At 34.1% G+C, this 13120-nt stretch overlaps 1 protein-coding gene across 1 annotated transcript in view; it reads left to right on the forward strand.

The window, feature by feature from the left end:
* Positions 1 to 4911: 4911 nt before the first annotated feature.
* Positions 4912 to 13120, forward strand: part of LOC128998129 (serine proteinase stubble) — a 43341-nt gene continuing 35132 nt past the window's right edge. The window contains exon 1 of the mRNA XM_054424128.1: positions 4912 to 5208. The gene's annotated coding sequence lies outside the window, so the exon portion shown is untranslated. The remainder of the gene's footprint in view (positions 5209 to 13120) is intronic.

Raw genomic sequence — 13120 nt, forward strand, 5'->3', positions numbered from 1 at the left:
CATTTAAAGTGTTAGTTTCACTGGTCATCTAGGTTTACTGTTACAGTGAAGGTATTAAAGCGGGTTTTTAATGAAATGTTATTCTTAGTATGAAATAAACAAATTTGCTGAATTTGATCAAAATGTATCCCTAATCAAGCGAACTATAGAAGTTTATTTACTATTCAAACAAATAACGTAAGAATTTTAATTTTACTGTTTTTTTTATATTTTTTTCCTCCACCATTAGGTGTACAACGCTTCAAGATTCTGTAGGTACTAAGTTGTTTTTTTATGAGTTCTATCAGATACTTTGGAAAGAAATTGCAAAACTTGATGTTTAGTGGCCAACAATGGGGACAACCAATTTGTACCCAATAAAATCCCCGTTCCCTCAGTCCAAGCATGCTTTTTTTTAACTGAGGCTTATAGTAAACCATGGGATTGCATCACAGCTAAAACAGCTTATTGTGCACCCTCATTCAAAGGTCCTCATTCTCCGTCAAATCCCAGGTTCTTAGTGAACCATGAGATCCTTTGACTATGGTTACCTGTTCTTCTCTTCTTCTTCCGTTCGTCCGGAATCTCACACGCAGACCTTGTGCACATAAATTTCACTTGGAAGGCTGTATCCTCCTCCTCGCCATATTTTCTACATAAGAGGCTTTCAACTTGAACTCCCATCTTGTGTAGATGTCCGCGAAATACCCAATGGCCACTGATGAAGCCAACCACTTTCTGCAGGGTCTTATTCAGCCTAATGGCATCTGCCGTTATCGCACCGGTAGGTGTCTGCAGCATTCTCCTTGACTGTATGTTGCCTTCTGTTCATTCCCAGCTCCTTCAATGTTCTATGCCCATCCACTGGCGAACAGCTCTCCGTGCTGTGTTGTAAGCAATACCACACGTTGGCTCTGGACCCATGAGTGGGCTTTCAGCTCCTTTATTTGCCCACTTGTCAGCTCCCTCATTGCCAGCAATACCTTTGTCCCCTGGAACCCAACTAAGGATAACTTTGTTCTCTCCTAAAGCTTTCATGGCCTGATGACAGTCCCATACTGCCTTAGAGGCAAATTCAAAACTGTCAACAGCCATTAGCACTGCTTTGCTGTCGAGTTCATGTATATGGTGTGGCCTGTCAGACCACACTCCAAACTCTTGCATACTCGGACAGGGCAACAACTTTAGCCGGGAATACAGTAGACAGTTTCCCCAGGCTTACGCAAAACTGTGGGACTGCGCCTTGGGTCTGACTCCACATATATTCTCGCCCCAGTGCCTGTTGGCTTTTGCGAGGCATCCATATACCAAGTGATCCCCCTTTTTATGTTTTCAGGTTCACCCTTATCCCAAGCAACCCTGTCAACAATGTTGACATTGTATGGCTTTTCTAGATCTGTGATCTTCACTATCCTGTCTGGTAACATTTCCAAGGTGTCCATCTGCACATTGTCCACAATCCTTGCCTGCTCACTTGAGTCATTATACTCAAGTGGATTGATGGATGGCTGGTTTTTACTTGAGTTATTGTACTAAAGGACACATACACATGAATTTTAACGTGTGGTATTTTTGGCCTCTAGGGAGTTAAAACTACCTACTGTAGCTTATTCCTTAATTCGCCAAAAAATCTTTTGAAGAGTTTTAAGTCTTTTATTTAGAAGTGTTACTACTGGTATTTATTGCATATTCAGATGTGTTGATACTGTTGATAGTTTATTTAGAAAAGTTAACTTGTAAAAATATTCCAGTAAATGTAGAGGATTTGAAACTTAAAGACTTAATTTATCACTGATATGCGAGCATATAACCCATGAGCGAGCATATGACTAGTAATTCCCCCGCCGCAGCAAACCAACAGACTAATCGCATTTCAATTTTATTGTATTTTTACTAAAATATTTCCATAAACTAGACATATTTATTCCCCATTTAAATAACATTAGATTTATTGAGTGATTAGGTTTGCTGCAAGGGGGAAAGTAAAAAGTGTTTTTCTTTTCAACAAAATCTTAATAGTATAGAATGAAATAAATAAATTTGCCAAATTTGATCAACATACATCCATAATTAAGCAAGTGAACTACAATTTTTCTTTTTGTTCATAAGAATATCATGGGAATTAAAATGTAAAGCTTTTTGGAATTATCTCCGTTACCTTTAACTGTACAACAGTACTTCAATATACCAACATTTGTTTTATCCCTACACGATTAATACGTAATAGAAATTTGGCATTTCCAGGTTTTAAAGGAAAAAAATTTAAGAAAACAATTTTTGAAAATTTTAAATCCCATAATAACCTGTTCATACGACCAACCTATTCATATGATCCGATCTTGCTGGTTCCCAAACTCATTTAGGAAAAGGTTGATCCCATCTCATCAAAGTTTATACCCTACACCTTCAAGCCAGCAAATTCCATCAAAATCAGACCAGAATTACTCAAGTTATTGCACTCAAAGACACATATACATGTATAAAAAATTGAACGAATAGTGTTTTTGGACTTATTATACTTGAGTCAGCATTAACTTTATGAAGAATTCAAACTTATTCTTATCATCACAGTGTCCCAAAACTACAATAAAAGACAATACCTTGTTAATTTTGCCTTAGTCAAAGATTGACCTATGCATGCTCAACGTTTTTCAACTAGATTCTAAATTAAATTAAGAAAAAAAAAAAAAACAATTCATGGATTACTTATTGAAATGACCAACTACTACACCCTAGAAGAGTACTTTGAGGATATGTATGTGTGTACTTCAAATATGTGTGCCTGTCAAGATGATCTATTCAATCATCGTCAAAGACATTTTCTATCACAGTTAAAATTTAAAAATACCCCCACCGCAGCAAACCTGCAGACTCAGTGAATTTCCATTTACATAGATAGATTTCCATTAAAATATTCCCTTAAAATTGTCCCTGTTTATAAATAACATTAATTTATATGATTACTTATGTTTGCTGGTAATGAGGTGTGTTTTGTATTAAAAAAGTTGATAGCTTAGTATGAAATAAACTAAATTGCCAAACTTGATTAAAAAGAGTATATCCATAAACAAGCAAACTACAGCGATTTATTTATTCTCTATAACAAATAACTTGGGAATCTTTAATTTACAATTAATTGTAATTTTCTTCGTAACCCTTGGGCAAACAACACTGCTTCCATGTACAAAATTAGTTTTGTTAAAGGTCTACAAAATGGTTTAGAAATAAACTGAGAAATTGTATGTATTTAGGGCAAAAAATAAGAAAAACTCATTTTACGTCATAAAACCCCCATAATCTGAACATGTTGGCTAGCATACAGGGTGGAAAAAAGACCGTTAAATATTTAAAAAAGTAATATAGATGGAGCTTGAGAACTTTGTACATATAGTTACTGGGCGTTAAGATCATTTTAACACATTATTCAAAGATACGCTACCTCTTCAGGGGTACAGCCCGCTAGGAGTCAGAAGAAAATCTTAAATGTAAGGATAGGTAGATATACACATCAAAATGAAGGTCTTTGTTAGTAAAATACAATGCCACAAACCCAAACTCAAACGGACAACCGAGTCAAAAATGACTGCTATTCAAAGATGCATTAAATTTGCATTGCTATTATACGCTACCTCCTCAAGGAGGTGCCCGCTAGAAATGGGAAGAAAATCATAAACGTATGCATAGGTCAACATGCACATCAAATTAAAGGTCTATATTATTAGAATATAATGCCATAAATTTGGGTCGCCGGAAGACTGCCCCCCGGAAAACTACCCCCCCAAGCAGGTTCCTACGTCATATTGACGTCAGAGACCGGGGGGGTAGTTTTCCAGTCACGGACACTCAAATTTAGTTGTCAAACAGTTCTAATCTAACCTAACCTAACCAACCAAACTTGCTGTAACATTTCAAAAATCTGTTTTATATTCACCATACGCATGTTCTATTGTCCAACGGAATTACTCGAATTAAAATTAAAATTACATAGCATGATTTGTCTAGGGGGGTAGTATTCCAGTCGCGGACACGGCTTCCATATTGGTTAGTTAGCAGATTTTGTGACGTCACGTTTCACCTGGGGGGGTAGTTTTTCGGGGGATAGTATTCCGCATCCCCATAAATTTGAGCTCAAAAGAACAACTGAGTCTAAAATGACAGCCGTTCAAAGATTCAAATGGCAGATTCAAGAAATCTTTGAATGGTTGGTTGTCCGTTTGAGTTCAAGTTTGCGGCATTGTATTCTACAAGTAAAGACCTTTGATTTGATGTGCATATCAACCTATGCCTATATTTAAAATTTTCTTCTGACTCCTAGCGGGCCATCCCCCTGGAGAGGTAGAGGTAATCATGTGTTAAAATGATGTTAATGCCTAGTAACTGTGTACCAAGTATTAAAGCTCTATTTTTATTACTTTTTGAAATATTTAACCGTCTCGGGACATTTTTCCACCCTGTATAAATATATATTTTTGAATGAAGGGTGTTTGGCCTCAGGGGATCTCAAAACAAAAAAGTAAATCGGTCCCGGGCCCATGTCTTACCATGAGACCTAGGGGTAATAACTTATTCCCGAAATGGGAAATTTACTAAAAAAAGTTTTCCTGATCCTTCGGGATCTGGAATCTGATCCTGTCCTCAGGTCAGTTTGGGGGTTGTTTTACTTATTGTGATGGGAAGTGTCTGCAATAACCTATGAAACAGGACAAACTCACCATCATCAAAAATTCACTTTAAACAAAGAACTTTAAAGGTTATAGAATAGGCCATTATTTTTATAGGTACAGTGACGATTTCATCGGAAGATCTCCAATTGTCAAGACAGTTGTTTGTCAAGACATTGTTAAAACCCCCAAAACGGGATTTGAGGTTTTCCTTCAGGAGGTCCTCCATGTCCACGCAGTCTCTTGGTGGCAGGATGGATTTGAACTGAAATGATGAGTTTCGGAGCAACTGACGGTCGACGTGAGAGTATTAACAGGGAATGCCTGAGTAACGGTCGAGGACTCTGAGCAGGGCTGCACTGGTCTCCGGACGCCATTGGCAGACCAGAGTTCAATGCCTTCGCTTCGGACGAGTCTTCTTCGCGTTTACGTTAGTCAGCTGAAAGCCAAGGCCGCGCTAACACCTATCCTTCGACCTGCTCCTGCTTCTTCTATCCTTCCCGTCCGTCCCTGTCTTAGTTCGATTCAGTTTTTGTGATTCTATAGGATTTATCGCTTTATCTTTCAGGTGAGTGATGTAGTGTTGATTTAAATTAGAAGTAGCCTAATTATTTCTTCTTCTCTTATAGGTCAGCGATTTTGATCCAGTTTTTTTATTACTAATAACCAGAAAGAATTTGTGCAAAACCGTGATTTGAAAGATTTTTTTGTGTTTGAATTGTTTTATAGTATTAACAGTTAATATTTATTTACTCCAATTGATGTATTATTTTAACAGTTTGAAGAAAACAGTTAAAAGAAACTCATCGAGCTTTTTATACTTGGAGCATAATCATATACTGTATATTTATCAAAATAAGGGGTTCACTGCTGAAAACCGGTTCATTTTCTTACTAATGTTTTCTTCTTGTAAAAAAAAAAATAATTATTTCCCGGTATTGTTATTCGTGTTTATTTATTCATTCGTATTTATTATTCGTAGTTACTACTAAAAACTGGTCTGAAGAGCAAGTGAACGAAACTAGTTTATATGACTTTTTAACATTGTTTTTGTTAACGAATAAAACAATTTAGTGTAATCCATGTCCTTTCGAAAATAAATGTAAGGTTTTAAATCACAGTTTCAGAAAAAATTCGTTTAGAAAGCTAGACAGGAAGTGGGTAAATATTAGAGGAGTGTAAAGAATTCAAAGTAGCGTTCCGCGCTACGCAGCCTACTTTCAAAGTACAGTTCTTTTATTATTGCAGAATCTTCTGGTATTCACGGAGCGTCGTGAGTTGTTTTTCGTACAAAAATACATCCACAAATAAAAGTGAAAAGGTCAAAACCCGCTAAATAGCTAATTTTGTTTAGCATTATTAACTTGATCTAGTTGTAGGCTACAATAAAAAAAAAAATTTGCACCATACGAAGCATTTGCGATAGCCTAATAAAATTTACACAGTTTCCTTTCATTGTAAGATTGGTGTTTAAAGTTAAATGCTTGAGTGCTAAAATTAAATGTTATGGTTTTAATTCAATTTAAAATTAATGCATAACAAAATATTTACGTCAAAAAATTGAAATTGAAAGATTTGTGCAAAATTCTGTACTATTATGATTTTAAATGATCCGAAGTGTTAATAAACATTCAAAATATCATAGTTAACATATTATTCTTTATCGCTTAAACCCCTATGGAAAATATAGATGGTGTAAAAGTAGTTTTAAGCGTAGTTACAATTGAATAGATTACGAAATAAATTAAACTGTACAAATGTTTGACGATTCCTACGAAGAAGTATTTATGGTCATACATTGTACCTACATTTAAAAAATCGAGGGCTTGCGTATCTATATATGGCCAAATTTGCTCTTATAAACAATGTAACGCCTAAAGGGGTTTAGCTTTTAAAAATTAACTTTAACTTATCAGACTGTAAACCATCTTTTTAAACTATTACACAACAGAAATAACTGAAATCGCAAATCAGTCTGTTAAAATTTAATGTTGAACTACCAGTGGTAGGTATATACTCGTCAAAGACTGTATGTTTATGTAACATTTATTTGTTTAAAGTACACAGATTTTCCTAACCCCTGCTTAATCATTATTATGTTTATGAATATGATAAACTATGATTAATTGTAAAATACAGTATATTGTATTGTTTGTTAAACATAATTTGTTCGTAAGTTGATATTTCTGATACACTGCTTTACAATACATTCACCATTCATAGATCGGACGAGGAACAGTGCGTTCTTGTATCCTTAAAAGGTGGATCGGTGGATCATTGCATATATTGAATCAGCTGTTTGCATTGTTGTCAAGTTCTCATTTGCTCACAGCGTCTTTACAACTGGGTAGCTGAGTGGTAACCGCTTTAGCGTATTTTTCTGAAGGTCGTCGGTTTAGTAAAAAAAAAGTCAAAAGCTTTTTTGCCCAAACTCAAATGTTCTTCATCATTGGGACTTAATAAACGGCATTGGCTAGAGAGAAAGCTACACAGATCATATTATAAATCCATTACCTCATTCTGCATCCATATTCTGCTTAAAATAGACTACACACTCAGTTTGTGTAGCTGTATTTATGAAGTAATTAAATACTTATCGAATACAGGATTTTCATACAATGTTGGTTTAGTTTTAGCTATAAATTAAAATGAAAGCTGCAAAATATATGTAATATTTATAAGTTGTAATTACTGGTACAAGAACGAGTTTTAAGCAAATGTTTTACACTTCAATGCTTCCACCATTGCTCTACAGACGTTCATTCGATGATCTATTGCAACCTTCTAAAGACATTTCACACAAAGAAAAACTTCGCTATTTTCAGCAATCAATCCAGCTGTTTTTACCAATGTAGTTGTCTGAATTGGATGCAGAGTTATATGAGTTCGTTTTATTTTTCCAATTATATGTTTGTTTGAGAATCCAGTATCTTCTGTGATCCAAAACATAACATACAAGTTAGGTTTCACATGCTTTAAAGTTAACGAACGTCCATATTTTTGGAAAATAAAATGTGATAATTTACATAATTTCAAATGACATGGATTCAAATTATAGATTACGTAAATCAATTTGAAATATGTTGAAATTTACCTATAAGGTCAGATTTTTATATTTTAATTTGAACCTATTCGACTTTGTTTAGAAACGTGTTTAGCTTAGCGAGTGCATTTAATTAAACTAACTCTCAAATACATTATCATTGGAGGATATATTTTGCCAACTTTAAGGAGTTAAGAATGAATTCTGACAATGTTGTAAGAGTTTTTCAGTACAATTGGCTAACAAGCGTGTATAGTTTATTTTTTTTTAACATACAGTATTCACAAGAAATGCTATGTCAAATGAACAACTTGGCTGCCCCAGCGTGCAAATAGGACATCATAAAATAATATAAAGTTTGAAATGATTTCTTAAAACGTATTCAGGGAACAAACTTCAATAACGAACCCAAGCTCCAGTATAGCCAGTTATGTAAATGAAATTGCCATACGGGATTCGTAATCGTTCTGATTCCTACAATTAAAAATTCCCGCGATTTTCCGTTGGCAAATCCCAACCTGTCATCGCCCACTCCCTAAGACCCGATTTCTCTTACGTTCCGGGTACAAACTGTTGAGTCACTACGAATGAAAGTTAATTTCGTAAAACCAATATGTTCAAATACCAACAATAACATACCACGTATCATGATAGAGTTTGATACTTGGGGAACGGTTAACTTAGCGTTTCATACATGCTTTAAAAAATTTGACAAAAAAGCCAAAAATACCCATTTTACACAACAATGTACAAACAAACTACACTGTCCGTAAAATCTCTTCATTGTGAGCTCATAACTTTAAGTACTAATGCTTTAAACGGGTAGTTTTGTAAATTCAAAAGAAATTTGTATTTTGGTAGCATAACTATATCTATACACCTTTTCAGTATTATAATTGTACATTATTCGATAAATTTTAATTTAGTTTATGAACGTGAAATTGGGGAAAATTTTGATGAAAAACGGGATCAACTGTTTTAGTGGAAACAAATTGAGAATAACACGATTTCCGTAAAATTGAAAAAGAAACCCCTCTAAAGAGCAGGCGCAATCTTATATTACAACTTAAACACATTTGACTCTTCCCTTTATTCAACTCACGAGTACTAAATCACTCACGAGTAAATAAATGTTTGTCTTAATGTTGATTTTACTAGTCATTTTTTCTAGATTTTGCTCGCTTGACATGTATTCTTTTAATATTGGTTGTTTCTGATAGGTATTAATTAGGAATAAACTTCATTAATGGAAATAAAACTACACTATTACATGTAATGTTAAATGTTTACATGATTAAATAAAGTTACTTCGATTGATTCAAGCAGATACTGTATTATAGCATCATCGCATTATATCGTAACTATAAACAACATGTTGTAGGAAACAAAATACATCTGGTATAGATTCGCATGGCCAAACCTAATTCAACTTCCTCAATTAATCATTAACGATGCATGGAAGAAAGAAGGGTCAATGGTTTCTAAAAGATATTCATCTTCCTTGTTTCAAATATTGTATAATCCTTTGTAGGATTTTTGGAGCAAATAAGCTCTTTTACCCAATTAAGAACAGATTTGTGAGTTCAAAATCTTTTGTTTGGGGAGAATACTGCACTTTCACTTTAAGAGGGGTCAAGAACAAACGAAATATTCAAATTGCACGAAGGTTCGATGACTTTTCTCTTCTTTAACTAGCGCAGATTAGCAGAGAATGACCGTTTTGACAGTTTATCTGTTAAGACTTTATTGGTTCGTCATGGTCATAAAAATCAGAGGATAGTGTTTTAAAGTAGCTTTAATGTCTCTTTAAAAGTGTTTAAGTTGGAAGAGACTGTAACAATAAAATAATCTAAAATCAAGTTTATGTTAGGCTCATTTTTTAAAAATGTATCAATAGATTTACGCAGTACCAACAAACCATAGTACAGAATTTAAGAAAAAATCAAGATAAATTAATGACAACTAATAAAATAATAACTATATACGAAAACACGACTTACCCTCATTAATATAAATAAAACATCCGCTCAATCAAGTTTATTTTTTTTTGTAACCGTTTAGACATCAAAGAAAAATGTAAAGTATTATTAATCTTCTCGTGCAATGTGGTAACATTCATCAAAATATACTTTGCAAAATCATTGTTTTTAATTTCATTGAAAAAATAAAGGTAATTTGATTAAGTATATCAAATAAATATAATAACACTATTCAAGGAAGATAAAACATACCAAGGTTATCAAGGTATAATACGGTATCAGGGTATAACCTACTGTATAATAATATATATACCTGAGTATATATACTCCCCCCAACACTGACCAATTTATTGATGTCACCAAAGAATGGACAGACAGTAAGAGGAAGAGGGAATCAATTATTAGACCAACATTTTTAGTACAAATGTAAACTATTATATTCAGGAACCATTTAGGATATGTGTGTATAAGAATTTTCGTACATGCAGTATAATTGGTTTTATTTTTTACTATTGATGCTTTATTTTTTGCAACAATATTACAGTAAATGCTAGCGAGAAACTTTCCTTGCTTTCTCAGCTAGTCAGTAAAATCGAGACTTACCTTCATAAAACAAACATAAGTACATTTTAATCGTACAAGGAAATGTAATTTAACTTAATTGCATTAAGATTATGAAACTGATAGCTAAAAGAAAAAACACAAAAGGTCATGGGAAAGGGAAACGAACAGGTCGGAAGTATTCTGAACTGGACATGGTGGGAACTTAAACACACAATACTAAGGTCAATGTTCGAGCAAAACATTTGCTGATGAGTATCATAATACTCCAAGAGTTTTTATATATATAATACTTAAAAAAAAAACGTTGACTTGGGGGTTTAAAGCTTATTTCTTTTCCAAAGAATAAATAGGCCGCATATTTTTAAGTGACATATCGGACGTAAGTCATTATCGTTCCTTTACTTTTTAATGCAGTAAATAAAATACATATTCGTGTTAAAGTAAAAAAAAATACATTCAGGGTCATTCACCAAATATATGATGACAAGCATTCGCACTTAGTGTTATTGATTAATTTTTTAGTTTTGATATTTTTCTCGCAAAAAGATTAATTTTAGGAGTAAGTTTACGACTAGAGATAAATCTAGTCCCTTAACGTTTGTGGTTTATACTATAACTTCATAACATAACTGTTCAATTCTAAGTCTGCACATCTTTTGACGACAAAAAAGGCGTAAAGTTCATTACAAACGAATTGTTTTAAACAGATCATAAATGTACTTCATGTGTCGTAAACCATTGCAATTCGATGGCATCACATCATAAGTACATTTTCGTAAACCTAAAACAGGAATAACAGGATAATATTAAAATTGCATACAACTCTTTCCTCACAGTGCTTTTGTTATAGCACACTTGCTAAAAAATTTTCATTTGGATTTGTATTCATGTTACGCAGTAATTAAGAACCGTCTTGAGGCAACTACCTTTATTCAAGTGGATCTGCATGTCTGTTGTAGACGTGGAAGGTAGGGTATACAAAGTCAAATACACCACATCATGCAAATAGGCTCTGATAGGTAAACGGAACTTGAAATTAACTCAAGGAGGGATCAACCTAGGAAGAAGAGAATTACCCACATTGTCTAAGACAAAAACCGGCAGCCTGAACTGGGTTAACGGTGCCTCAACAAGAACGTGATTGTTCAGGGCCGGTACAAAAGCTTCTTAAACTTCTTTATGCATTGTTCTTCCGTGAAGACTTCCTTAACTGACAGAGCGTCCGGCCATGTATTTTACTAGAGTTAATTATCATGGGAGTTCTTCTAATATTTAACCAATAAGAGGTGGTAACAATTTAGTCTATTGCTCTCTTGTGTTTTGTGTCATATGGCCGGTGTTACACTATCATAGTTCTATGACATATATCTATTATCAAATAAATTATAATAGACATATGATCGTAGTTTAACTATCATAATAGTTGGATTGTATTGAAATCAAATCATTGCGACGTGAAGCCAGCAAATGCTTTACAAAAAAGTAGTAAAAAGAATTATCTGGACAAATAATGGTACTAGCATATGTAGTGGAAATATAATTGAAAATAGTTCAGATGAATGTCTCAGGCACAAAAGTTCTCCAATTCAGTTTTTTTTTTTAGAATGCGTTTTGAGATAGTAGAGTTCTTGATTTCTGGCATTTATAGTGTTGACTATGGAAATCATCTGGATCACATGAATGTAATTTTAGGATGTGTTTTTTAGGAACTGTAACGATCCATTGTGACGGAACTATCAGTAATTTGTCATTGATAATGAATATTTTGTAATAACTTTAGAATGAAACATGGCTATTAAGGCCCGCAAGTCACTTTGCGAGTGGCGAAGATACTACGATCACATTATCACTTCGCCCTGCGTATCGCTAACGGGGTTTACATGCGGGCACCCCCTCAATATATCTCCGCGACTACCAGACTTCCTTGTTTTTAATTTACAAAATAACTGCTCACACCGGGGTAACGGCCTCTGTGGATGTTTGGATCGATAACTCAATTTTTAGCCACGAGTCTACAATGTTCGTGAGAGTAACCGTTTTTCATAATTTTGTTAGTTTAAAAGCAACATTATCATATTTTAAGGTTGAAGTAGTTTATCGTATTCTCTGTTTGCATTTACCTACCTTCAACTTACCTCAACAGAGAAGGTGTCTCTTGGTAATCAAATACAGTAGTCAAATATCCACTGGACTTCGAAGAAGGATCTTTTAGTTCTAGATACCCAAAATATATGAGATTTGTTTATAATTTTAGTTAAATAGTTAATTGATTGTGTGATATCAAAATAGAAAATAACTTATGTAATAAATTATTTAAAATCTTGACTCTTCCACTGTATGTTTACATATTGTGGCGTTTAGCGGGACGTCTGACCAGACGTGGGATCTCTTAAAATATTATATTTTTTAAATCGTTATTGACAAAAGTATGAGATTTTTTTCTCGAGAGGTTTTAATTCAGAAATCATTAGAATCTTGACAGACCGTCCTCTCCAAAAGTATTAGAACTTTAATGGATTGCCCTCTCATCTTTTCCTTGCCTTATTCCTTCCTTTCCCCTAACAGTATTATGAGTTGGATTGTTCCTTCCAATAGTACAGTATTAAGAGTTTGTGGGACTCTGGTGCATACCTTATATTTAGACAACTATAAGGGTGTCAAGTTTTACTTGTTTTTATTACCTTTCTGCACATCATCCTCTCTAGCTAGCTAAAAAAGGTTGTCACGTACTATTTAGAGAATATATAGAATAAGTATTCATCGATTCGCCCTTTTAGTTAAGACTACGTTGTCCAGTTCGTTTACAGCCAAACTCAGCTCAGAACTCACTGCTCGGATCACGGCTCAAAGATCACGCTATCCAACCAAGGTCATTGGCTCGGTCACGGTGGATG

Source organism: Macrosteles quadrilineatus, unplaced genomic scaffold, assembly GCF_028750875.1.
Source record: "Macrosteles quadrilineatus isolate MER2022 unplaced genomic scaffold, UCM_ALF_1.0 Scaffold_7__1_contigs__length_78375512, whole genome shotgun sequence".
Classification (NCBI taxonomy): domain Eukaryota; kingdom Metazoa; phylum Arthropoda; class Insecta; order Hemiptera; family Cicadellidae; genus Macrosteles; species Macrosteles quadrilineatus.